Here is a 25,248-nt window from a genome sequence, read left to right on the forward strand (position 1 = left end):
AGTACGTTTCCGAGCACAATTCAAAGTGTTGGTGCTGACCTTTAAAGCCCTAAATGGCCTCGGTCCAGTATACCTGAAGGAGCGTCTCCACCCCCATCGTTCTCCCCGGACACTGAGGTCCAGTACCGAGGGCCTTCTGGCGGTTCCCTCGTTGTGAGAAGCCAAGTTGCAGGGAACCAGGCAGAGGGCCTTCTTGGTAGTGGTGCCCATCCTGTGGAACGCCCTTCCATCAGATGACAAAGAGAAAAACAGCTACCAGATTTTTAGAAGACATCTGAAGGCAGCCCTGTTCAGGGATGCTTTTAATGTTTAATGGATTATTTTATCTTTCTGTTGGAAGCCGCCCAGAGTGGCTAGGGAAACCCAGCCAGATGGGCAGGGTATAAATAATAATAATAATAATAATAATAATAATAATAATAATAATAATAATAATTCAGATTGGCTGCTGCACTTCCCACTGATTTAAACTGGCCATATATGGACAAATCCTATGTGCATCTGTCAGAACATGCAGAATTAAGGTGTAGACACGCACGAGTAGTTTCCCATTGTGAGATGCAAATAAATAGGCCACCATGCAAATAAATGGCTCACCATGGATTGCCATGATATTATTGATGTAATTTAGAACATGTACGCAGTACTGAAGTGAGGTAGCTATTACAGAAGTACTGATCTTTGTTCACTGTAAACTTACCTTCAGGTGGTACAACTGCATTGCCATAACCCTGTGCAAATTTCCCTTTGCTTCCCTGACCCCCATTCCCCTCTGTTGTGTTTTCCTTGTCTAGGTTCCATATACAAACTTTCAGCAGGGATCTGTTTTGTTTACTTTTTGTTAAGGGCTGATACATTGTTAACATCACTGTTTGTTGCTTATGCATTGAGCCAAAGTAGATATATTCCCGAAATAATGTTGGTTACCTCCTCCTTTAAGTTTCAGTGTCTCATTGGAGAACAGGGATTCCAGTATGTGGGTAAGGGGCATGACTGCCATTTTAAAAAAAACCAAAACACCCTAAAGCTATTTAAGGGGTTACCAAAGTTAACAAACCATCACTCTACAACATTTTGAACTGTATTTAGTATGACCTTAATATTTACACAAAAGTTGTATTTTATATGGCTATTGAAATCTAAGGGTTTGAATTAATAAAGAAGAAACCCTTGCAGTTTTAAAAAGCATATACAGATGTTTCTTAAATGTGGTAAATCTGTTGCTTTAAAAGATGTATGAACTTATATAGAAAATTGCTCTTGCATGTCTTGGCAGTTTGTAAAAAACTGCAAACTTTTAAAGCTAACTAGTGTTTTGATAGATTATGTTCAAGGTCACCTTTTGTTTAAATGATGTTTTGTTTGCTGTAATTAAACCATGCCAGGTGTATTGGAAACAGGAGGTTTGGCTAATTCAGAGTAAATGAGAACAAAATACAAGGTCATTATTCGTCTCCAGTGAGCTTCCAAATGAATGTTGCACATGGAACTATTTATAATACATTTTACATGGTCAAGGATTGCTTGGAGTTGCTGTCCAGGACTTCCAAATTAAACTACTCACAGATTTTTATAAGCATACCTGTAAAAATGATGTTCTTGTATCTCTGCCTGAATATAAGCTGGAGACCATGTAGTTTTCAGCCATATACCTAAATGGGTTATAATCATAATAGCAGTTTACTAAAACATGCACTTGTATTGCATTAAAACATTCTTTCAGATAATATGCTGTAATTCCCACCCTCTGCCTTCAGCTAATATCTTTGAAATTTTAGTTCCTTCAAGTTAGATGAATGAACTAAGTTAAAGCAATGTTTAAATTGATATAATTGAGTATAACTTTGACATGGAAATGACAGTGCAGTAAGTTCACCCCAAATAATTTAGTTCTAGCACATTATTTGAGAATATGGCCTCTGTTATATGTTGCTATATTAATAACTTCTCAGATTTATTACTTTAGTGTTTGCTTCTTCAGTTCATTCTCCAGATATGAATCCCATTGGCCTGGGAAGGTAACTTGGCATGCATACAATCTGAATAGATACTACACTTGATCTTAGCCAAAAGGCCTAGAAGCGATGTGACCGTAATAAAGTTCATTCATTCACATTCTGAATAGTTATGAACTTTGTCTTAAGCTCTTGTTCTTCTCGTGTGACTTCTTGAATGTTAAATTTTTATCTATTTTTTCAACCAGAGTTTTGCCATTGACAGTAGACACTCTTTGTCTTCATCTCCTTTACATTGGGAAGGGTACCACCTGGAATTTGTTACAACCTTTCTCCAGCTCTCTTTTAGGGCATTGTTTCCTAGAAATGTGTCTGGATAACTTAATAGTACTTAGTATTTCACTGTAATTGCTTAAGGCTGTAAATGTAGAGCTTTACATGTCAGGTTTGCAGGTTTAAAGTAGTAAAGCAGTATGGAGGTTTAAAGTAGTAAAGCAGTATGCAGGTTTAAAGCATACTATTTCAACCAAGTTCTGTATTGGCTTCTATAAATGTACATAGTTTTTAAATAGCTCAAAATGTTTTTAACTGTTACTGTTATCCTAGCGGCATCCCTATAATGCATATGCAAAATCGAGGTTAAAATGCTGGACTGGGAATACCACTTAGCTGCTGTTGATCTTGAGTAACTTGCTAGCAATCCACCTCACCTACTAGGTTTTTTTCCTCTGAGCAGAAAATGGCACAGCCATAGACATGCTACCCTGAGCTGTTCAGTGTAAGGCAAAATACAAGTGTGAGGACTTTAAAATCTTCATTTAAAACATGCACATACATGCTTGCTCACATAACCGTATAAGATACCCAGCTTAAATTGTGGTAAGCAGAATTGAGGGCATAGGCTTGATTCTGCCCATAGCCCTAAACTACCGGTATGTCAGCTGCTACTCCATCTCACAGATACAAAGAAACTCATTTTGGGGAAGAAGAATGGGGTGGCAGGTGGTGGAGGCTTTGCCAAACGTACGAGAGTCCCAATGGGTGTCTTCTTCAGGAAAGTGCTGCCCACAGTGACATTTTGTCTCCAGAGATCATGGGCTTGAGCTATACAGTGGTACCTTGGTTTGCAACCGTTTTGGATTATAACCATGCCAAACCCTGAAATGTGTGTCCCTCTTTTTGGATTGCAACCCATTTTTTTTTGGGGGGGGGGAATTACAACCATATTTTTTTTTTAGGCCCCATTGGCGAAAGTGCGCCTTGGGTTACAACCTGTTTTGTTTTACAACCGGACCTCCAGAACGGATTATGGTTGTAAACCAAGGTATCACTGTACACCCTTCTATGACCCGTAGTGGGAAGTTACATTGTCACTTCCAACTTGAAATCATAGGGGTTTTTTTTTGTAGTGCAAAAGACATTGTAAGCATCACCTTTTTTAAGGAGATGCCCATTGGGACTCTCGTTTTGTGAAACTGTCCACCAGCTGCTACACCTCCCCTCTTTTCCAAATCAAAGCTTTTTCCTTCTGTGGAAGAGGGAAGGGGTAGCTGTATTAAATAGCTCCTTCCTTTTTCCTATGGAATGCTCACTCCTCTGGAGGATTTTTGACAGTTCAGCACAAATGCTTGAAGAGTCTAGTTGATGTTCATGTTGAGCACCAGGCTGCATGCCCAGCCCTAGTCCTGCGTCATTTCTTGTGGGGTACCCCGAATGCAGTAATGCTGTGCATAAGGCTGGTTTAGTTTTAAGGGTGCTTCTAAAATGAGTGCAGCACAAGAACAACCCAGTTAAAGTTCAAAAATTGACAGTTCAGTTCTAAAAGCTCAATTAGTTTCAGGCCACAAATAGCAAATCTGTAACAGATAAAACTTTCGGCACATCATCTTGTTGGCTGGCTCATTAAATGTATATAATATCAGAGTGTGTCGCAATTTATTAAAATTTTAATCAAGACATATGTGTGCCATTTGAAAATAATAAAATGAATTTGAAAAAGTGTAACAAGTCTACAAAGTAAGAAACAGACTTGTTAACTCCCTTCTAGTGAAACCATATTCCTTTTGAAGCTATAAATATTTGTCAATTGTGGCTTGTCCGTTAAGAGGACAAATAGTGGCAAAAGTCATCTGACATAAAAGCAGCCATGGTGTGTATACATTGGGGTAATGTGAGTTGATTAACTTGTCAGATTTTTGTCATTGGCTAGCTTCCACAACCATGCTTTGGCCTAACAGTTTTTTAGATTTCATCTTTAGCAAAATGATAATAACTTCAATAGTATATAGCGCTCTGAGAATTTGTTCTAGAAGGGGTATCACATGCTTTTTAAATGTATGAATATAGGTTTATGTGTAAACAAAGATTGACAATATTTTATTTCAAACAAAGTCGTATGTGAGTGCGATCAGAGACAAGGATGAGTGGTAGCACAGTGCCAGGTGGACTCCGGTTTGGAAAGGAGACAATAACAAAACAATTTTTTATGACTGATAGATACGAAAGTCTGACCTTGACAAATGAGGAAACTGCACAAGTTTGTGCAAGAACATCTGCTACCCCCCTGCTCTATGGGCTTACAGCAGAAGCTCAGCTGTGTCCCATTGAGTGTTCCTGGCACCCAAAGTACCTGCAGGACCTTGGAGAGCTCCCACTTGTGACTTGTTCTATTAGCAGGTACTTTAGTGGGGTGGGAGAGCTGAAAATAATGCCAAAATATTTCACATCTGGAAACCAATGGGTAAGGTTAAAGGTAAAGGGACCCCTGACCATTAGGTCCAGTCGTGACCGACTCTGGGGTTGCAGCGCTCATCTCACATTATTGGCCGAGAGAGCCGGCATACAGCTTCCAGGTCATGTGGCCGGCATGACAAAGCCGCTTCTGACGAACCAGAGCAGTACACGGAAACACTGTTTACCTTCCCGCTGGAGCAGTACCTATTTATCTTTGACGTGATAATCACTTTGACATGCTTTCGAACTGCTAGGTTGGCAGGAGCTGGGACCGAAAAATGGGAGCTCACCCCGTTGCAGGGATTCGAACTGCCAACCTTCTGATCGGCAAGCACTGTGGTCTAAACCACAGAGCCACCCGCGTCCCATAAGTGGGTGATAAGATAAGACAATTTTGTGACCAATTTTGCCAAAAGTAAAATTCAGAAATAAGAAACAGTTATGTCAGGATAGTAGGCAGCACCTTTAGAAAACGTTTTGCTTTATAAAATTATGAATTATTTCCCCGCAAACTGTGGTTATAGGTGAGTGGTCTGCTGCTCTGTACCTTCTTAGCTGTCACTTCTGCTATGAATAATATGCAAATATCTTTGTAGACTGTTTTTCAGCTACATAACAGCACTAATTTTGGAGAGGATGTCTAAATGTGGGGTAGGATCCAAAGCTGTAGTATCTCTCTGATATAGTTTGCTTCTCTTGCTTGATACTGGCAAAGCATGTCTTTCTTTGTTTCCATAGTACTAGTTTGTTTAGCCTCTTGGATTATCAGTCCTATTTTTTTGTAGCTACAATTGCTTATATTTTAATTACAATTGCTTATCTTCAGAGTGGCGGATGCTACCCATTTAGTTTTGATTTCACCATTTTTTCAGAATGTTCTACCCATCGCTAGCTGCTGATAAATGCAATGAAATTAAAAAGAAACCTTCTAGTAGATTATAATTGCCTCAGCAACGATGCTTAAATAAATAGAATTCAAAATGCTTGCATGCACAAGTTCTGTTTTAGTTCCATCTTTCACACATTACTATATTTATTTTTATTTCAGGAGAGATTAATGTATTAAAGGTGTTTCGCTGGTAGGTAAGGATGTAATATTATCCCGCCTGCATGATTCGTATGCTTTTTTCCCTTCCAAATTTGGCTGCAGGGTATTTTCTTAAAGGTCATTGGAAAGGTGAACAGCAGAGATGAAATGATATCGCTCTTCATGTTTACATTTATTATACAGTGTAGTAGTTGGGCAACCTGGAAAAATCACTTCATTTGGATTTCCTCATAACTTCCTAAGCCACTTGTTGGTTCATTCAGCTGGAGGGAATTGTAGAAAACCATGTGAACTGTCAGCATTTTATTCCTTTAGTGTGTTTTTGAATGCCATTCTCCAGCAAGAATGATGTTGCTGAAGACAAAATACAATGGGTTTTTGTTTTTTAGGAAAAAGTAAGTTCAGAGGCTGATTCTTGCCTGGGATTTCCATGGCTTGCTGTATCACAATTCTGCTTTCTTCAGCAATGGTTGACTAGCTCCCATTTTATGCTGTTGCAAGCAAGTTTAAGGATCATAAGAAATAATTTTCTGTTATAGAATCATTCTGTAGCACCATTTATTCAGAGAAGTTTCCTGTTTTGCTACAGTTGTTTCAAATAACAACTAACTGGCGATCTTTGCCATTCATAATCTTGATTAGCTGAATGAAGCTCTCTAGCTGCATTTGTCAGTTTGCTAGCACTCACATGGAAGGATGTTTGTGAAGTCTCAGACGGAAAGTGAAGGTGAAACACAAGGAGAAACTTATGATTTCATAGGGCGAGTCTCATTTCACACAAACAACAATCAGCATGGAGGCTGCTTTGCATTAATTCCACATGGCAGTTTTGCCACACCTCAGTCTGTAATTTCTCCATAAAAAAGGTAAAGGGGCCCCTGACCATCAGGTCCAGTTGTGTCCGACTCTGGGGTTGCGGCGCTCATCTCACTCTATAGGCCGAGAGAGCTGGCGTTTGTCCACAGACAGCTTCCGGGTCATGTGGCCAGCATGACAAAGCTGCTTCTGGCGAACCAGAGCAGTGCACGGAAATGCTGTTTACCTTCCCGCCGGAGCGGTCCCTATTTATCTACTTGCACTTGGATGTGCTTTCGAACTGCTAGGTGGGCAGGAGCTGGGACCGAGCAACGGGAGCTCACCCCATTGCAGGGATCCGAACCGCCGACCTTCTGATCAGCAAGCCCTAGACTCTGTGGTTTAACCCACAACGCCACCTGGGTCTCCATACTTATTGCATAACTACCGTATCTAGAGGAATCCTTTGCAGCAGGGCTCTGGCTCCTAGGGTCCATGCCCTTTTGCCCCCCCCCTATATTTTTGTGGTAGGGGCTGGGCTCCCCATGCCCCAAAAGCATGGAGCCAAAGGGCGAAGCAGAGTGTGGCGTGCTTCCAGGGCCCGGCTCCTTCTCCTCCTCCTGCTGTGGAGGGGAAGGACGTTTGAAGCAGCCTCCCATCAGTGGTGGCGCCAATAGGAGATAGAGGAGGAGCTGCTGGCCATTGAGCCGCACAGCCACCATGCTCAGTTCTGACTCTGGCTCCTCCCAATGTCCCGAGCATGTTGTCTTTCTTCCCCCACACCCCATCATCTTCACAAGCTGGCACCTCGGCTTAACAGCAACAGTATGGCAACATGAACATAAATGGTTAGCCATGTGGAGCAGTTGTCCTTTGCAGTTATGGAATTAGCCTATGAAAGAGAGCTAAGAAAGACTCAGCAACAACATGTCACATATGAATCAAGCGAGGTGATTATAAAAAAGATGATGAATGCATAATGTGGAGCTTAGGAAGCTGCCTTATGACTAATTGTCCACCTAGGCTATTAGCAGCTTGTATGAGCTTTGAAGGGTATTGGGCCAAAGTCTTTCCTATCAGCTGCTGTTTATCCTTTAAAGTGGAGATGCCAGCAGTTAAAATTTGGACTTTCTGTATGTTAATCATGTGCTGTATCATTGAGCCACCCCAAGTGTCGAGACCTGCATTTTAGTCTTCAGAGTGTTTGAGAGAGTTTGCTCTAACAAAAGAACCCAGAGAAAGATTATTAGGGTGTATCTTAATTTGTTTTGCATGCAGCTAAATTGATTTCAGATCGTGAAGCTGAGGCTCCAATACTTTGGCCACCTCATGAGAAGAGAAGACTCCCTGGAAAAGACCCTGATGTTGGGAAAGATTGAGGGCACTAGGAGAAGGGGACGACAGAGGACGAGATGGTTGGACAGTGTTCTCGAAGCTACGAACATGAGTTTGACCAAACTGCGGGAGGCAGTGCAAGACAGGAGTGCCTGGCATGCTATGGTCCATGGGGTCACGAAGAGTCGGACATGACTAAACGACTAAACAACAACAAATTGATTTCTAATAATAGTATTTCTGTTACAGTTAGGCTGTTTTTTGGCTGACGAGGTCAAAGGCTTTTGTCAGGTCTATGAAGGCAATGTCCAATGTCCAAGCATTTCTGCTCTTGGCATTCCATGGAAGTTGTTCTAGCCATGGCAGTCACCATTTTTCTTGTAGAGGGTCACAATGCTGGAGCTGCACACACCTCCATGGCCGCCACTTGCTAGGGCTGGGCAATATCAGTTTTTCAACATCACAGTGCATCGCCAGCTAAACATCACAGTTTGGTGATATACAGTACCACAATGTTGAAAAACAAGCTGCATTGGCCTCTGCACCTGGTGAAACTTCCCCAGCTCTCACCTCGGGAACTGAGGCAGTTTCATCCACACACTCATGAGCTGGGACAACGCAGCTTGTTTGCGCAGCTCAGTTGGGGATCAAGAAGGTTCCCCCTCCTCAGCTGAGACAGCCCCAGTGCTCCACCCGCTCATGGGCAGAGCATCGGGGCTCCTTTAACTGCCCGCTGCGGGGAGTGCCAACCGCATTCCCCTCAGCTTAGCAGTTTCATGGAGCCCCCATCCCGCCACCGGCTCATGGGAGCCAGCACCAATCTGTGGGCTCCTTTAACTGCTCGCCTGAGGTAAGGGCAGCCGTACACTCCTCGGTATAGCAGTTTAAAGATGCAGAGGGAGGAACAAGCCGTATGAGGGCAGAGTACGATAGCACATAGAAAACATACCAGCCGTCAGATCTCAGTATCTACCTTATTAGAAGGTTCTATATTGCAAGTAAAATTCCGCATTCAAATAAATGTGGGATCTCTCTCTCTTTAACTGTTACTTTCTATACACAATACGCAGAGGTGTGAAAGAACTATACAACCTTGACACTCATCCCAGCTCTTACTTTGGGGTGAAACTATGTTGGTTCACATTCAACGGTAATTTGTACATATGATCATTGTCATTTGAAAAACACAGCAGTAGGATATGCGCAGGTCAGCAGGGACTTCTGAATCTCTGAGCCAGGCGTAAGCAGATCACTTGATGTCTTAACTAAATGTACAGGCACAGCCTCAGAAAAGCAGATGAACAAATTAAGTTGAGGAGAAATGGATTCCAAAGAACAGCTCTCTTAAGAGTTTATAGGAAACAAGATTTACCAAGATGGACTGTGAACTAGGCTGAGTAAGCCGTTTTTGTTTACATTGGCATTCAACAGGGGAAGATAGTACATAGTATTCTGCCAAAGGCCCTGTTCTCACAGCATTCTTTCCTTGTGTTTTCCAATTTATGCATTTTATATTTGATTTGTTTTCTTTCCTCATCTCCAATGACACCAGTTCATGACTGTTCTGCTGCCATCACCCATATTGGGGATGACTGGTGAGGAAGGAATTTGCTTGTTTCTGGGTTTGTGTAGACCTGGCCTTGTTGTTATAGGAGTCATGCACATTGCAGCTTCTCCTCCTTCATACCATCCAACTTCTGACTACTTGGATTGTGCCAGTATTCTACCCTTGGGACATCTAGATTAAACAAGGTCTAGAACTGAAGAATAAGAATGTGCTTGGAAGCTGTTCCTTGGTGCAGTTTTCTATGTGCTCCCAGTGTCGATATCCTCCAGCGCAGACAGAAAGACACATAAGCAACACTCTTGGTTTAATATATGCAGCTGTTGTAAGATCTGTAATTCATGATGTATTTCTACACAACATTTTGATGCAGAACTGAAGAGCCTCCTGGTTCAACCTGTTCTGTTCCTGTCATTTTAACTGCTGTGTCAAGCTCCTTTTGCTGCTTTATTGCCATAGACAGATAGCTGCCTTTTTGTTTCTATAGCAACTGTAAATAGGCTAAATCACTCCTCAGGTTCTAATATCATTTTCAGACTGGTGAATGATGCTCAGTTTGCCTCACACACTGTAGAGTTGAATAATTAAAGCAAAAAACCAGAGGAGTGGGTGCATACTTGCCTTTTTCCAAGCATGTACATCTCAGAAGATGCCTCCGTTTCCCCCAGACAGCTGTTTGAAGTTTTCCCAGGTGGTAGGCACAGTTTGGTGACTTGATGCAATGGCGCTTGAACATGAGCTGTATTTTGCCCAAGGAAGTGTTTGATACTGTGAAATACCAAAGACATAGATAGCCTGAGTTTGTGATGAAGATGAATACAGTGGTCCCTCTGGATGAAAAGGTGAAGAGGGTTTGCTTTTTGTTTTTGAGCTTGAGGTTCTCTATGGCTGTTTTAGGAAGGTGAAAGATGAGTCATCCTTAATCAGGTGCTTGAAAGCTAAAAATAGAGGCAAAGGTAATTCTTAGTGTAGAAGCAGAGCTTCTTTCCTTTCCTTTTCCTTTTGTTTGTCAGTTCTGAAAGCTATGGACCTATTTCTCCAAATGGTAGACATAAGTTGTTTTCTGCGCATTTCATGCCCTGGGGTGGGGGCATGAAACTGTTAAGTTGAGTTTTGCCAGATTAAAGTTTTAAAAAGAGAAATACAATTTCTTGAAGAGGAGAATTGGGTCCGTCCCCCCCCAGTGTTGCTCATCTGTAGTATAGTATTGGATTATGGAGAAAGCTAGAGAGTTCCAGAAAAACGTCTACTTCTGCTTCATTAACTATGCAAAAGCCTTTGACTGTGTCGACCACAGCAAACTATGCCAAGTTCTTAAATAAATGGGAGTGCCTGATCACCTCATCTGTCTCCTGAGAAATCTCTATGTGGGACAAGAAGCTACAGTTAGAACTGGATATGGAACAACAGATTGGTTCAAAATTGGGAAAGGAGTACGACAAGGTTGTATATTGTCTCCCTGCTTATTTAACTTATATGCAGAATTCATCATGCGAAAGGCTGGACTAGATGAATCCCAAACGAGAATTAAGATTGCCGGAAGAAATATCAACAACCTCAGATATGCAGATGACACAACCTTGATGGCAGAAAGTGAGGAGGAATTAAAGAACCTTTTAATGAGGGTGAAAGAGGAGAGCTCAAAATGTGGTCTGAAGCTCAACATCAAAAATACCAAGATCATGGCCACTGGTCCCATCACCTCCTGGCAAATAGAAGGGGAAGAAATGGAGGCAGTGAGAGATTTTACTTTCTTGGGCTTCTTGATCATTGCAGATGGTGACAGCAGTCATGAAATTAAAAGACGCCTGCTTCTTGGGAGAAAAGCAACGACAAACCTAGACAGCATCTTAAAAAGCAGAGACATCACCTTGCCGACAAAGGTCCGTATAGTTAAAGCTATGGTTTTCCCAGTAGCGATGTATGGAAGTGAGAGCTGGACCATAAAGAAGGCTGATCGCCGAAGAATTGATGCTTTTGAATTATGGTGCTGGAGGAGACTCTTGAGAGTCCCATGGACCGAAAGAAGATCAAACCTATCCATTCTGAAGGAAATCAGCCCTGAGTGCTCACTGGAAGGACAGATTGTGAAGCTGAGGCTCCAATACTTTGGCCACCTCATGAGAAGAGAAGACTCCCTGGAAAAGACCCTGATGCTTGGAAAGATTGAGGGCACTAAGAGAAGGGGACGACAGAGGATGAGATGGTTGGACAGTGTTCTCGAAGCTATGAACATGAGTTTGACCAAATTACGGGAGGCAGTGGAAGACAGGAGTGCCTGGCGTGCTATGGTCCATGGGGTCACGAAGAGTTGGACACGACGAAACAACAACAACAACAACAACAGTATAGTATTGAAAATGTTGAACAGGAGAGATCCAAGTTTAAGTCCCTGCTGTGACATGATCCTTGTTCCCAGCTTTTTCCTACAATCCCTACTTGAGAACATTATCATACAGTGCTAGAGTTCAAAGGGGATAATGGAAGTGATCTAGTCCAACCCTCTGCTCAGTCTAGAAATCTTGGAACTGTAGCATCTCATTCAGATGACCCCCCCAGCCTTTGCTTAAATACCTCCAACTAAGGCATTTGCTAGCAGGGTAATCACTGAGGGCCATATGAATGCGTAATAACAAGTCAGACTATTTGGCAATGGCCAACTAGAAATGGCTTCTCAAGGTCTCAGGCAAACCTTTCATTGCCTGCTACCTGAGAGCCTTTTGACTTGAGATGCCTGAGATGGAACCACAAACTGTCCTCTTGTCATCCACTGAGCTGTGTCCACATTTATTACTTTATCAGTTTGATATGTATCAGTTCATGAGCAATAATGCTACAGGAAAATGAAGATATTTATGTTATCTTCATTTTTATATTCTTATGATTCATGCTTTTATGTAGAAAAACAAAAACTGGCTTTACCTGTACAGTCATACCTCGGGTTACGTACTTTCGGGTTTCGTACTCCGCAAACCTGGAAGTATTTTTTGCCACGCGTGTGGTCTGCGCATGCGCAGAAGCGTTCTGCGCAGGTCACACTTGTACAGAAGCGCGATATTGCACTTTCACGCATGCGCAAAATGGACTTTTCGGGGTGTGAATGGCACCCCGGAACGAATTGAGTACGTAACCCGAGGTACCACTGTATTACATTTGTTTCAGCTGAGTATTATTCCTGCCCCCATCCTTCCAAGTAACTAATGTATCTACAGAATTTAATCTAAAGGAGCTAATCAAATAAAGTAATGTTATTTTGTACTACATTGAATAAGTTGTCAGATAGAATATGCCGCGTTCAAAGAATTAAACCCAAATGAGCAATCCATTAACAAGCTCTCATCAGCTGGTAATTGTGATGCTTTATTTAGAATTAAGTCAGAGACAATTATAACGGATAATAATGGTATTATAATTCTGGATTTGGAACCCTTCCCCCACAACCCTATATGTAAATGGCTATCCCAACATATATTATATTTTAATGAAATAATTGTGCTAAAATGTTAAATACTATTGTTTTCATTTAGCAACAGTTGCAAGCAGTGCATTCTTACCTTGTCCCATGGAAATGATTGTATAAACTGGTTGAGGGGTTATTTTATAACAACAGTTTTAATTCTTAATTCAAAACCATAGTTTAGTTTTCTTGGCTTCTCTCCCAGATTTTACACCTTTGGAAGCTTGCTTAACTTTGTTCTCTGCACATGAAATACATTAAATATGATAAGGACATTTCTGCAGTATGATGCCCTCAACCATGCTTGGCATTTTGGCTACTGCCTGAAAATGTAGATGACCAAATAAATGATAATATGCATGTATGCATTGGTCATGTAGTTTCTCATTCTTGCCTACAGAAATATTGCAACATGTCTTGTCAGTTGCTTCAGCAGCTGTACCTGTAACATAAGGCAATAGAAACAGACCATTAATACATTTGGCATACAGAATAAGTTTGTTGACTCAAAGTATTTCACATCGAGACCTAGTGAAAATCACTCTAAAACCCTGAGAGGTAAGTTGAGAAACACTCAAAAGATGGTTTAGTGAAAAACGTAGTTTAGTGAAAAAGCTGTGCAACTGAGTCTGAATGCTGACTGCCTATACTCTGCTGATCCTGAAGTGTGCTGATGCCTCTTGGTATCAGTCGCTGTGATGTTTTGGGCTGGAGAAAGATTTTGAATCTCCTGAATGAACAACCAGGAGGGAGAGAACATGCCAGTCGGGCATGTGTCTCTGCTGGACTCCTACTCGTGTGTAGGACCTCCTGACAATGGTTATGGGCCCAGGGATGGTGGCCACAGAGGACAGCAGGCTCGGTGCCAGCAGAAAGGACCGGGAGCTGTTTTTGAAGCCTCTGGCAACCAGCAGCTGCAGCGTGGAGTACAGCTGTAATTGGAGATGCGAGAGCCTAAAAACGAAAGTGAATGGGCTGGACTATTTTTGTGCCGATGCCAGCGGCTCATGCACAGAAGAAGCTTTTTTGATTTATGATGCTTCTGTGTTTTCCTGGCTCAGAGTAATCTCTGGAATGGAGATTGAGCAGGACTGGATCCCAGCCCCTGTGTTACATAGAGGGAATGGGATGGCAAGACTTTGCCAAGAATGTAGAAGAAGAAGAAGAGTTTGGATTTGATATCCCGCTTTATCACTACCCGAAGGAGTCTCAAAGCGGCTAACAATCTCCTTTCCCCTCCTCCCCCACAACAGACACCATGTAGCCTTATTCTCTGAGAAAAGAAAGGGGAATGGGGGAGTTGTTATGTTCCCAAAGCTGCAAAGGCAGTTTGAGACACAGGATGTGTCTGATGCCAACAGGCAGTGTGTGCAATTGCCATAGAAATCTCCAGCACAGGAGGTGTTTGCGCAGAGCACAGATTTGGTGACAGGCTGTTCCAGTGCAGAGGTGCAAGAATATTTTGGGCTAGATTCTGAGGCGAAGACACACCTTTGTGGAAGATGGAACTGGTTCACAACGTTTACACCACAGAAGGGTCCGATCCACCAGTCAGGTGGAGACTCCTTGGAGGTGCAAAGCATCGGGACCGTGGAACTGAAAAGCTGTAACGTTATGTTGTCTAACGTTATTTTTCATTCCAGGTCAAAAACGCAGCAGGCTGAGGGAATCCCAGCTGATGCAGCGTGGCTGTTCTGTTTATGTCAACAATCAGCATGCGACCATCCAGAAGAACGAAAGCGACATTTTACATGCTGATTGTATAAATGCCTTGTTCTTGCTGTGTTGTGATGTTAACATAGGGGATGGTGGAAAGGTTGGAGAGACATGTTATGCTATGTCTGATAACCATTTTTTTCATGTAAGGTGTATGCATGGGTCTTCCAGATTGCTGATGTCTGACACGAAGGTGGTTGGCTGTACCAAAGGTGTTCAGGACAAAGCAAAAGGGGAAAGCAATATGGGTATCTTACAAAGGCACCCTGTTGGTGATGATGAATCTGAAACAGATTCAGTATCGGACGAAGGTTCTGATAGGGACAGTGCCAAGCGACCAACGGATGGGTCTGACGTGGGTGGAGATGTCACAAGGCAGGAAGTATAGTATCTTCCTGGGGTATGGAAAAGGCTTGTACAGAGTACTGATGCCTGATATCAAGGTGAGTTCCACTGACACAGTTGGTGCAGATTTAGCTGTAGCTAGTAGCTTGACACAGGTCTTGGAACCCGAAGTCTAGAAAGGGGTACAAGGTTTGTCCTCAAAGGATGGAAAACCACGCCCAAAGGCTGTAAGGGTAGACACTGTTTCCCCAGAGAGGAACAGAGCTAGAGCTCTAGTCCCATGGAAGAAGGGTAATCAGATGTGCAAGATGGTAAGGCCCAAGGCTAGTCCAGTTGCAGGTAGTTCCAAGGGTGGAACGGGTGATACAGGGGTATACTATGTGTATGACATCTGTATGTTTGTTGCAGTTACACTGATGACTACAACACGGTACACGAATCGGGGGAGGATGTTAGGATTCATTCCCTGTGTTGCAGTCATGGGATTATTTATATCACATGACGGTGTATGTCAGGCATCCCCAAACTTCGGCCCTCCAGATGTTTTGGACTACAATTCCCATCCTCCCCGACCACTGGTCCTGATAGCTAGGGATCATGGGAGTTGTAGGCCAAAACATCTGGAGGGCCGCAGTTTGGGGATGCCTGGTGTATGTTTTCATTCCACATTGTGGGAAGTGACAGAGACAGGATGTTTTTATTACTGTGTTTCCATGATGTAGGATTCTTGTCCTTTGTTCTTCTATTTGCTGTCTGATGCTGAAGAGGAAGGAGCTGAGTTACGATGCTCCAAGTGTGTATATGTAAATAAACACAGTTTAGTGAAAAAGCTGCGCTACTGAGTCTGAATGCTGACTGCCTATACTCTGCTGATCCTGAAGTGTGCTGATGCCTCTTGGTATCAGTCACTGTGATGATTGGGCTGGAGAAAGATTTTGAATCTCTTGAGCAAAAGACCAGGAGGGAGAGAACATGCCATTTGGGCATGTGTCTCTGCTGGACTCCTGGATGGAGGATAGAGAGGACTGTGTGAGTGTGTGAAGAAACTAGCCTGCTGACAAAAGCAAAATTTACATGTTTCTCTGCCTATTTTATTTCTCTGGCCCTGCCCACCACATGGCACATGGCTCTTGGAAGGTTGCCCAGGAGGGAATGATGCTCTTGGACTGCAAAAGGTGACCCATCCCTGCCCTAAAGCTTTCTTTTGAAGAAAGCCTTATTGGACATTTTTGAACATATCTGAGACATATCTAATTTGCTTTCAGCTCATCATCGGGTGTTGACAGCTGTATGCTGAGGTAGCAACTGGGCTGGAATTTCAAACAAACTTTAACAGTATTAAGAAATGCAACACAGAACAGGAATTTTAGCCACCTATTTCAGAATACTCTGTTCCGTAAGCATTCCTATTTCTCTGTTGATCTGTAATATTATTGACATCCCTCCATTTATGTTTGAGAAACTTAACAAATCTTGAATTTCTACTTGGAGAAATAACAGTATAGTAGTAAACTATAATTTTGAAAATTATACAGTGACAACTTTATGCCGAGCCAAGCTGCAAGCTAACTTGATGATCTATTGAAATACAGTCTCCGTAATGCAAGGCTTGCTTACTTAGTTATTTCTAACCATTAATCTCCTACGTGTGTGCTAACCGAGCTGTGAATCTGGAAGTCACTGGTTTGAATCTCTCTTTATTAAGTGGCCTTAGGCAAGTCTCTCTTCTTTTTGCTATAGATTTGGAGTGAAAGCTTAGCCTTCATTTATATTTCAGTATAATCCAGTTGAATATCTTACACTACTCAGTATATTTATTGAAGGCGGGAAGGATTTAGAAAGAGCAATGTCTATTATAATGTGATTTTGGGATTGGTAGCCTTTGTAATAAGGCCATCACAGAGACTCATGTTGATTTAGCTTGCAGATTAATGTGCTCAATTTGCTAATGGAAATATTTTCATTGCAGCAACTTGCTCTACTAATTCATCTTGGGTTTTGTCTTTGAAGTCTAATGCCTTTGCTTTCCATCCCTCTTTCTCACCAATTTACTGGACTCCTCCAAAATTCACATGCTTTTCCTGCCATAGTTGCAGCTTCATTCCTGGTAGCAGTTAAAGCCATTTTACATATTAGAACTCATGGAAGATGTGCCCTATGCATGATCCAAAACTTAATGTGCAAGGTTTGCAATACCAGATCTGTAACCAGCACTTGAGGCTGGATGGAGTTCCTGATAGCAGATTAGGAACCATGCACAATATACCGAGGAAAGAAACAGATCAGTGTAAATCAGGCATCCCCAAACTTTGGCCCTCTAGATGTTTTCGACTACAATTCCCATCTCCCCCGACCACTGGTCCTGTTAGCTAGGGATCATGGGAGTTGTAGGTCAAAACATCTGGAGGGCCACAGTTTGGGGATGCCTGGTGTAAATCTTTGTATATGAGGATTAACTAAATTTATCCCTTGCCCCTACTGTGCACCGTTGACAGAGGTCAGCATTCCGCCAGTTCCTAACAGGAAATAGTTGTTATCAATGCAGATAGGTAAAGGTAAAGGGACCCCTGACCATTAGGTCCAGTCGTGACCGACTCTGGGGTTGCGGTGCTCATCTCGCATTATTGGCCGAGGGAGCTGGCGTATAGCTTCCAGGTCATGTGGCCAGCATGACAAAGCCGCTTCTGGCAAACCAGAGCAGCACATGGAAACGCCGTTTACCTTCCCGCTGTAGCGGTTCCTATATATCTACTTGCATTTTGACATGCTTTCGAACTGCTAGGTTGGCAGGAGCTGGGACCAAGCAACGGGAGCTCACCCCGTCACAGGGATTCGAACCGCCGACCTTCTGATCAGCAAGCCCTAGGCTCAGTGGTTTAACCACACCGCCACCGGTGAATAGGTGTACTTGGACACATTCCGGCAGACTTGTGTGGGCGGCTTCTTTGAGGGGTGCCTGTATTTCTGGGTTGAAGCTGCAGTGAATGCTAGTACTGTGCTTCCCTATTGTCAGTAAATATTTTTAGAACATATTGCTTTTTAAAAGATCTAATAGTGCCATGCTTTTATTTACATCATTATTCCTGTCACCTCAGCCACAGTCAGCTGTTATCGTGTGAACTCTTGTAGAAATGTCTTTGGCTGGATGAGACTAATGGCATTATAAATAAGCAGGTTGTGGCCGTAGGCTTTTGACCTCAGATCAAGAAATAAACTGCTTGACCTTTAACTTGCTTTTTCTTGTTTCAAGCACAGTTTTTAATAAAATGAGCTCCTTGATGGACTAAACTCCATAAAATAAAACCATATTCTTCTTACAAGCAGCAAAGGAATGGACTAGAATGGAGATTTGGAAAGAACGAAAAGGGTGCCTGTTACTTGAATCTATTAACAACTCAAAACAATCTGAGGCATGCACTAGTTAAATCTTAGAAAGTGCTACAGGCAACCCACCATTGCAATTGCCATAGAAAATTATTGTTAGTCGTTATGTTGATAGTTCACATTGTTGGAATTACTAGCAGATGGGGAAATAGATGACTCAGAAATACAGTATTAGCTATCCATATTTTTTAAATCAAAGGCCTCTAATAAAGCCTGTAGCATCTGTGAGATTCATTTAAACAGTTGCTAGGAAGAAATTGTGTTTGAAGCAAACAAAACACTGTCTATATAATTTGTTTCTTAGTGAATGTCTGTTTTGTTTAAAAATTTAAACCCCAGTTATTTTGGAAATGTTAACTGATGACTTCCATGTCTTCCATTTAATAACAGTATCTAATCTAAAATCAGAACATCGATTATTTGTGAATGTTGCTGAAATCGACTGGAGCTTCTGTGCATTCCTGCCATTGTTGTTTTAAACAATAAGTGAGCAACATTTTAAAAACTAATTGGAGATTTATAAGCTTCTTGAAATTCCTCAGTGACAATTGGTGTATTGATTGCCAGTGTGATCCTGTGCATGGTTACTCAGAGATCAATCCCACTGGATTCACTGGGGCTTACTTCCAAGTAAGTGTATTTCAAGACTGCAAACAAAGAGGTTCAAACAATTTCTGTGCTCGGCCTCCCAGTATCTTTATGTCGGTGGGATTGAATAAATCAAATCAAAAAGTTGTAGGATTGACAAGAATTAACCAATATTTTTGTTACTGGGGATGACAATTGCTTTGCCTTGATTCATAGCTGTCTTAACTCAAAATTGATCTGATTTCTTGCTTGATAACTAGCCACATCTAATCAAATGGTATTTTGTATCATAGAAAATACCTTCCTTCCTTTGAAGTAAAAGTATGACATACTCAGATTTTAAGAAAAAATTTGTAATAGTCTAAAATATAGGCTAAAAGTGTGGACTTATTTTTGATAAGACGCAGTGCAAAAGACCTCAATACTTGTTTGCATGCTGGGAAGGGTGAATACCTGACCTTCTGCCTAACTGACCAGAAAGAAGTGTAACCCTAGAGTTAAAAAACTTTCTTTAACAGAACATTCATAAGTGGGTTTAAAATATATAGATAAAACTAGTAGCTCTGTGGACATTTTATTTCCTGATCTGATCCAAGCAGATCCAAAAATATGAATTGCACCATTTTTTCTTCAGTACAGTTTACTAATTTCTGGAAGAGTAAACTGCCTCTCTAACTCAGTATTTATTTATTTTTTCTTTCTTTCCCTTTTCTTTCTCTGGAAATTTGCTGTAAAATTGATGAATAGAGGCAAATAGTATACAACTCCAACCAGAGTCTACTTAATTTATCACTGACTAGTTATTACAGCCCCCCCCCTTTTATGAGACCATGCTAACCACCTTGTACATAAAACTTTAAAACACAATCCTAGCTGAATTCTGGATGACTTCAGCTTTGCTTGGCTACGTGTGGTACGTAGAAAACTATTCTGATATGCTGAGATGGTATACAACTGTCACATTTTATAAATACCTAGACAAATGTCCTAAACTTGAATAATTTGCTCAAGTTTTTGAATGTTTTTCTGACATGGAAGCTTTGGCAACCATTATGTGCTGAACAAGGGAAATGTGGGGTCCAATCCCTGTTCAGCCATGAAACTCTCTTAGTGTCTTCAGATGTCTCAAAACTTTCAGGATAGTTTTGAGACATCTGAAGGCAGCCCTGTTTAGGGAAGCTTTTAATGTTTAATAGATTATTGTATTTTAATATTTTGTTGTAAGCTGCCCAGAGTGGCTGGGGAAACCCAGCCAGATGGGCGGGATATAAATAATAAATTATTATTATTATTATTATTATTATTATTATTATTATTATTATTATTATTATTTTGAGGATGAAATGAAGGCCTGATGGGATGTTACGCTAGCCATGACTGCTACCAAACCCCACATCTACCTAGTAATGTCTATTAACATAAAATCATGACAAAAACATCATTATGTTTCAGCATTTCCCTACCATCTTCCCAATTCATAGGCTGTTGCTTGCAGGTGGCAGATAAAGTAAGAATGTGTTGATGTTACTTCACATGCTTTCTCTGCAAGAGGCTACCAGGGAGATGCTAGTTGGTATCACTTTCCTAATAGTGTTTTGCAGAAGGAACAAGTTAGCTCTTGAAGGCAGGGCAAATTGGATCATTTAGATAATGAAGAGATTTCTGCTTTTAAGCAAAGGTTATTACTGTTAAGTATATTGTACTTTTAATATTATTCAACTCTTCCATTGGGGTTCCAGGCATAGAAATTTCTTTAAATAGTTTGCATATAAGATGCAATATTTTAATTCATAACTCATTTATTTCATATAAGTAATTAATTGTCTTCCGTCTCATTGTGCTGGAAGGGGCAGCATACAGAAGGCAGGATTGTTGCAAGATGCAAAATAGATGGGGATCACAGTGCTATTCTTAAATACAATATTCTGCCAAGCTCTCAACTGTGGATAATTATGTTTATTTTAAATGTTAGAATCCTGTGCTCGTTATCACAAGGAAAAAATGCATTACCGGGTTTGGGTAAATTTTTCATGAGCAGTATCTTGGGAAATTTTCAAACCATGTCAGGATGAGTTGGGTTTTATTGCTCTACTTGGAATCTAACATTTTTTAAATGTCATTTTTAACAATCTGCTCTTGGCTATGGAGCTCCATGTTTAATTTCATAAATCCATTGCTGCTGTTAACAAAACAGTCTATCTGTGTGCATCACATTGTGCCACTTTTCACTCAAATGTTGGCTTCCCTTGTATTTTGGTTCTGCCCACCTCCCTGGCACTTGAATACTACAAGCGTTGCTTTGGAGGTTTTTTTTAAAAAAAAAACACACATATTGCTGATTCCAAATAGGAAAATGACTCATTTCCACAATTCTGTCTCTTCCAGGCTAGCATTTACTTTCAAAACGTGTGGCATTAATATTATGAACTACGCTAGTTAGCTTCCAGAAACAAATGACAAATGAATGTGTGTGCAATTTCCCCTTTCTCTACCCTTTAATGCAGAAGAAGGAAAAACAGTAGTTGCCCTTCTGAAGTGCTTCATTTCACACACACACACACACACACACACACACACACACACACACACATATATATATATAGTACTTTAAAGCAAAGGAAAGCATCTGTTTTATAAAAGCAGCAGGAGAGAGACCAGAAACGGCCATCAGCTATATCAAGGAAAGTTACTTATTTAGACCCCGGACCATTTTAATCGGAAAATAGTAATGTCTGTTCTTCTGCAGATTTTGAAAAAGGGGAGCAAATAAGCATGTAATATAATGATCTTCTAGGGACTGCCATTGAAGGCAAGATGAGATGAACCTTAACTAGGTTGACTTGATTGCTGTAACCCAAAGAACATACATGTGGGGAAAGACCACTGCCTAAATTTAGTGTGCTGTCTGCAGATAAGACCGAAAAAAGTTTTGATGGGAGGTAGAAAAAAGCCTTGCAGGCCTACGTGCAAGATTTACATGTCTTCTTACAGAATAGTACTGAACATTGCTCTGTGCTGTGTTTGCTGTTTCCTCCACATTGGCCAGTAGTTTACATTGCCCAACCACTGGATTATTGGATTGTGGACTTTCAGTCCTGAAAAATATTGAAAGGGTAGATGGTTCCATAGCTGGGATAGGTAGCACCAAGTGCTGTTGTCTGATTTAAGAAAGATACATGGGTCTGTGTGAGTTGTTGTGGTTAGTCAGGTGTTTTTTTTAAAGCTATAAAAATGTCATTTAAAGAACTTTTCTATTTCCCGCGGCCTTTACAGGAAGAGAATGCTTCCACACACTCTTCTTATAGCAGAAGTTGATTGCCCTAGGAGATTCTCAACAGCAATTTCATTGTTTCAATTGATATTTTACAAAAACAAAGGACTTTTTGGCATTCCAGAATTGTTTTCTAGTGTAACAACATAATTAAAGTATGATATGTGTTTTCAATTTTGTAGACAAAGGATATTTTTGGACTACAGAGTAGCTTCACCAGGAAATTGTTTTTATCTGATGAAGCAATGGCGTATTCGATGCCAGAGAGTTTTGTTCAGCAGGAAACAGAGTTTCTGTTTAATCCTTCCTAAGTAATCATGACGAAAATAATCAAATCAATAGCTTTAGCCTACTCTTCCCAAGCTGAACTGAGGGTTTTATGGGTTTTTATTTGTAGCTTTTACTTAATTAATAGCAAACGGAAAGTGGAAGAGAATGAGCTTGAATGTTTTAATAAATGTTTGTACATTTTCTGCATGAGAACCTTTAGTAAAGTTGATTTGTTCATGCATTCTGCTCAATCCTTTATTCATGGAAGGTTGTAGTTTCTGAGAGTGCCTGTTAACAATAACATTGTTTCAGGTGCACACACACATGTACGCTCACACACATGTGCACATCAAGCCAAAAAACATTCTATTGAGGCAAAGCACATATTTTGACTGGCCCCTTTGAAACGAGGTATGCACAAATCATGGTTGACAGCATGAACATTAGCTATTTTTTATTTCTTTCTACCCAGTGTTGTGGGTGGATGGTTCTCAAGTCCAGGAATTAGGGAGATGGCCTATCCTGGGTGGGGTTTTACTTCCCCTGAAGGAACAGGTTATACATAGCTTGGGGGTTCTTAAAAGGAAACACAACTGTCCTTGGTGGTGAGGAATGCCTATGCTCAGTTCCTGCAATGCCCTCTATGTTGGGCAACCCTTGAAGAATATCTAGGAGCTGCAGCTTATGCCGAATGCCGCTTATTGACTATTAAGTAAAGCAGCTAAATGGGGTCATATAACACTGATCCTTAAAAGACTGCACTAGCTCCCAGTCTATGATCGGTGTTCGTGGTGTAGGTATTAGTACACAACGCCCTTCATGACTCAGGATCCAAGAACTTGAATGATCACCTTCCCAGCCTGTGCTTTGTGATTGACTGGGGAGATCCCACATGTGCTCCTACCAACAGGAGTGGCCCATGATGTGGTGACTAAAGACAGGACCTTCTCAGAGGTCAAAAACAGCACTGCAATCGCCGGGGAAGGGTGATCATTCTACATGCTGCTAAGTTTAAGATGTCAACTGAAAACATTTTTGTTCACCCTGACTTTGGGGACATGAGTTTTGCCCTGGGTCTTAGCTAGCATTATTGTCGAACCTCTGTATAATGTTATTATTTTAGCTGTTCTGTTTTAAAATATTTTAATCATTGTGTACTACAGTTGTTCTTGTCATGTTGCTACCGCTCCTCTCTTGACATGTCCCTGACATGGCTCGTTTTGGCCCTTTGCGAAAGACTGGTGAATCTCTGGAAATGTGCCAGGAAATAGCATGCCTGCCAGTGGCAAATTTCCGGGATCTACTGGGTAGAGTACTTGTACCCAATCCTAAAGCACTCTATTGTACATTGTTGTACTACAGGATCACATGGTATTTTGCTTGCCCAACACTCATGGTTCTTGCGAATCTGTATGCTGCAGATGACAATAGAAGTAAAGGTTGGAGATAATATTTATATTCTCAACAGAAAGAGGTCCGACTTTGATGATGGAAAAATACACTGAATTCAGTATTGATTCACAACCAGGTCAATTCAGATATCATGCTTTTATTCATTTGCTTCTTTCTTAGGCCCATGTGTTCAAAATGTCAGGGAATTTACAGCAAAATCAAACTTGTTTTTCCCCTATATAAGGGTATGATTTTGTCTTGATTCTTTTAGATGGTTTGTTTCCCCTAAAATAGGCAAAATTTTACCACCAGTGAAACCTGATTGGTATGCCTGTACACACAGCAGCAGCTCTGACGGATGATGTAATAAATATGAACCCCAGGGTTCATTTCCCGTTTTGAAGCTGTACTATTTCCTGCAAGTACAGGTGGAGGAGCCCCCACTAAAAGCACCCCCCCCACTTGCTGGCAAGAATCCAGCTTCATCGTTCACTGCAGCTAGCCGGCATGCAAATGAGCCATTTTCTTTGTAAATAGCCCTCATTATTATTAATGTTTGGATAGCTCCTGAGAAATTAATCAAGCACTCCTTTTGCAAAAATGCTAATGTACTACTGCCCTGAGAGGAAGGAAGTTGATTTTAACAGTCTCCTTTTTCTGAATCCAGACCATCATTGTTTTTAGGCAGTGTTGATCATCCAAGGCAACTTGCCTTGAGTAGGTGCAACAGTGACCCAGAGAAGGATCTGAATTTTTGTCAGAAGGCCCATATGAGCATGTTGAAAATAGCTTGTTGTTTCTGTGTAGCAGTGAGTAGGCCATTCACTGCTAGCAAAGATACAGTGGTATCTCTAGTTACCAACTTAATTCGTTCTGGAGGTCCGTTCTTAACCTGAAACTGTTCTTAACTAGAGGTGTGCTTTGGCTAATGGGGCCTCTTGCTGCTGCCGCGCCGCCGGCACACAATTTCCGTTCTCATCCTGGGTAAAGTTCTCAACTCGAGGTAACTCTTCCAAGTAGCAGAGTTTGTAACCTGAAGCATTTGTAACCTGAGGCGTTTGTAACACGAGGTACCACTGTAATAGGAAACAAATTAGGAGTAAGGCAAGAGTAAATAGTTGCTTTCTGCGTCACAATAAGTTCCTGCCTCCTAACATACGGAGCTGCTTTAGGGCCAAACTAGGCATGACAAGCTCCCAAATTTTTAGATAGCATGTGAACCTAGCCCAGAAGCTGAACTGTGGTTTGTACACTATCAACAAACCACAGTATGAAACCATGGTTTGTTGTTGGTTAACAACATGTGATTTAGCATTACATGTAAACGCAAAACCCTTACTTAACCATGCTTTGTTTGAGCACCCCATCCCATATACCAGGGATGTGCAACTGGTC

At 41.3% G+C, this 25,248-nt stretch overlaps 1 protein-coding gene and 1 pseudogene across 1 annotated transcript in view; one reads left to right on the forward strand and one right to left on the reverse strand.

Annotated features, from left to right (window-relative positions):
- Window positions 1-25,248, forward strand: part of STK3 (serine/threonine kinase 3) — a 115,578-nt gene that overhangs the window by 86,646 nt on the left and 3,684 nt on the right. The window lies entirely within an intron of this gene.
- Window positions 2,014-2,086, reverse strand: LOC118090572 (U2 spliceosomal RNA; annotated as a pseudogene).

This window comes from Zootoca vivipara, chromosome 8 (genome assembly GCF_963506605.1).
Source record: "Zootoca vivipara chromosome 8, rZooViv1.1, whole genome shotgun sequence".
NCBI lineage: Eukaryota > Metazoa > Chordata > Lepidosauria > Squamata > Lacertidae > Zootoca > Zootoca vivipara.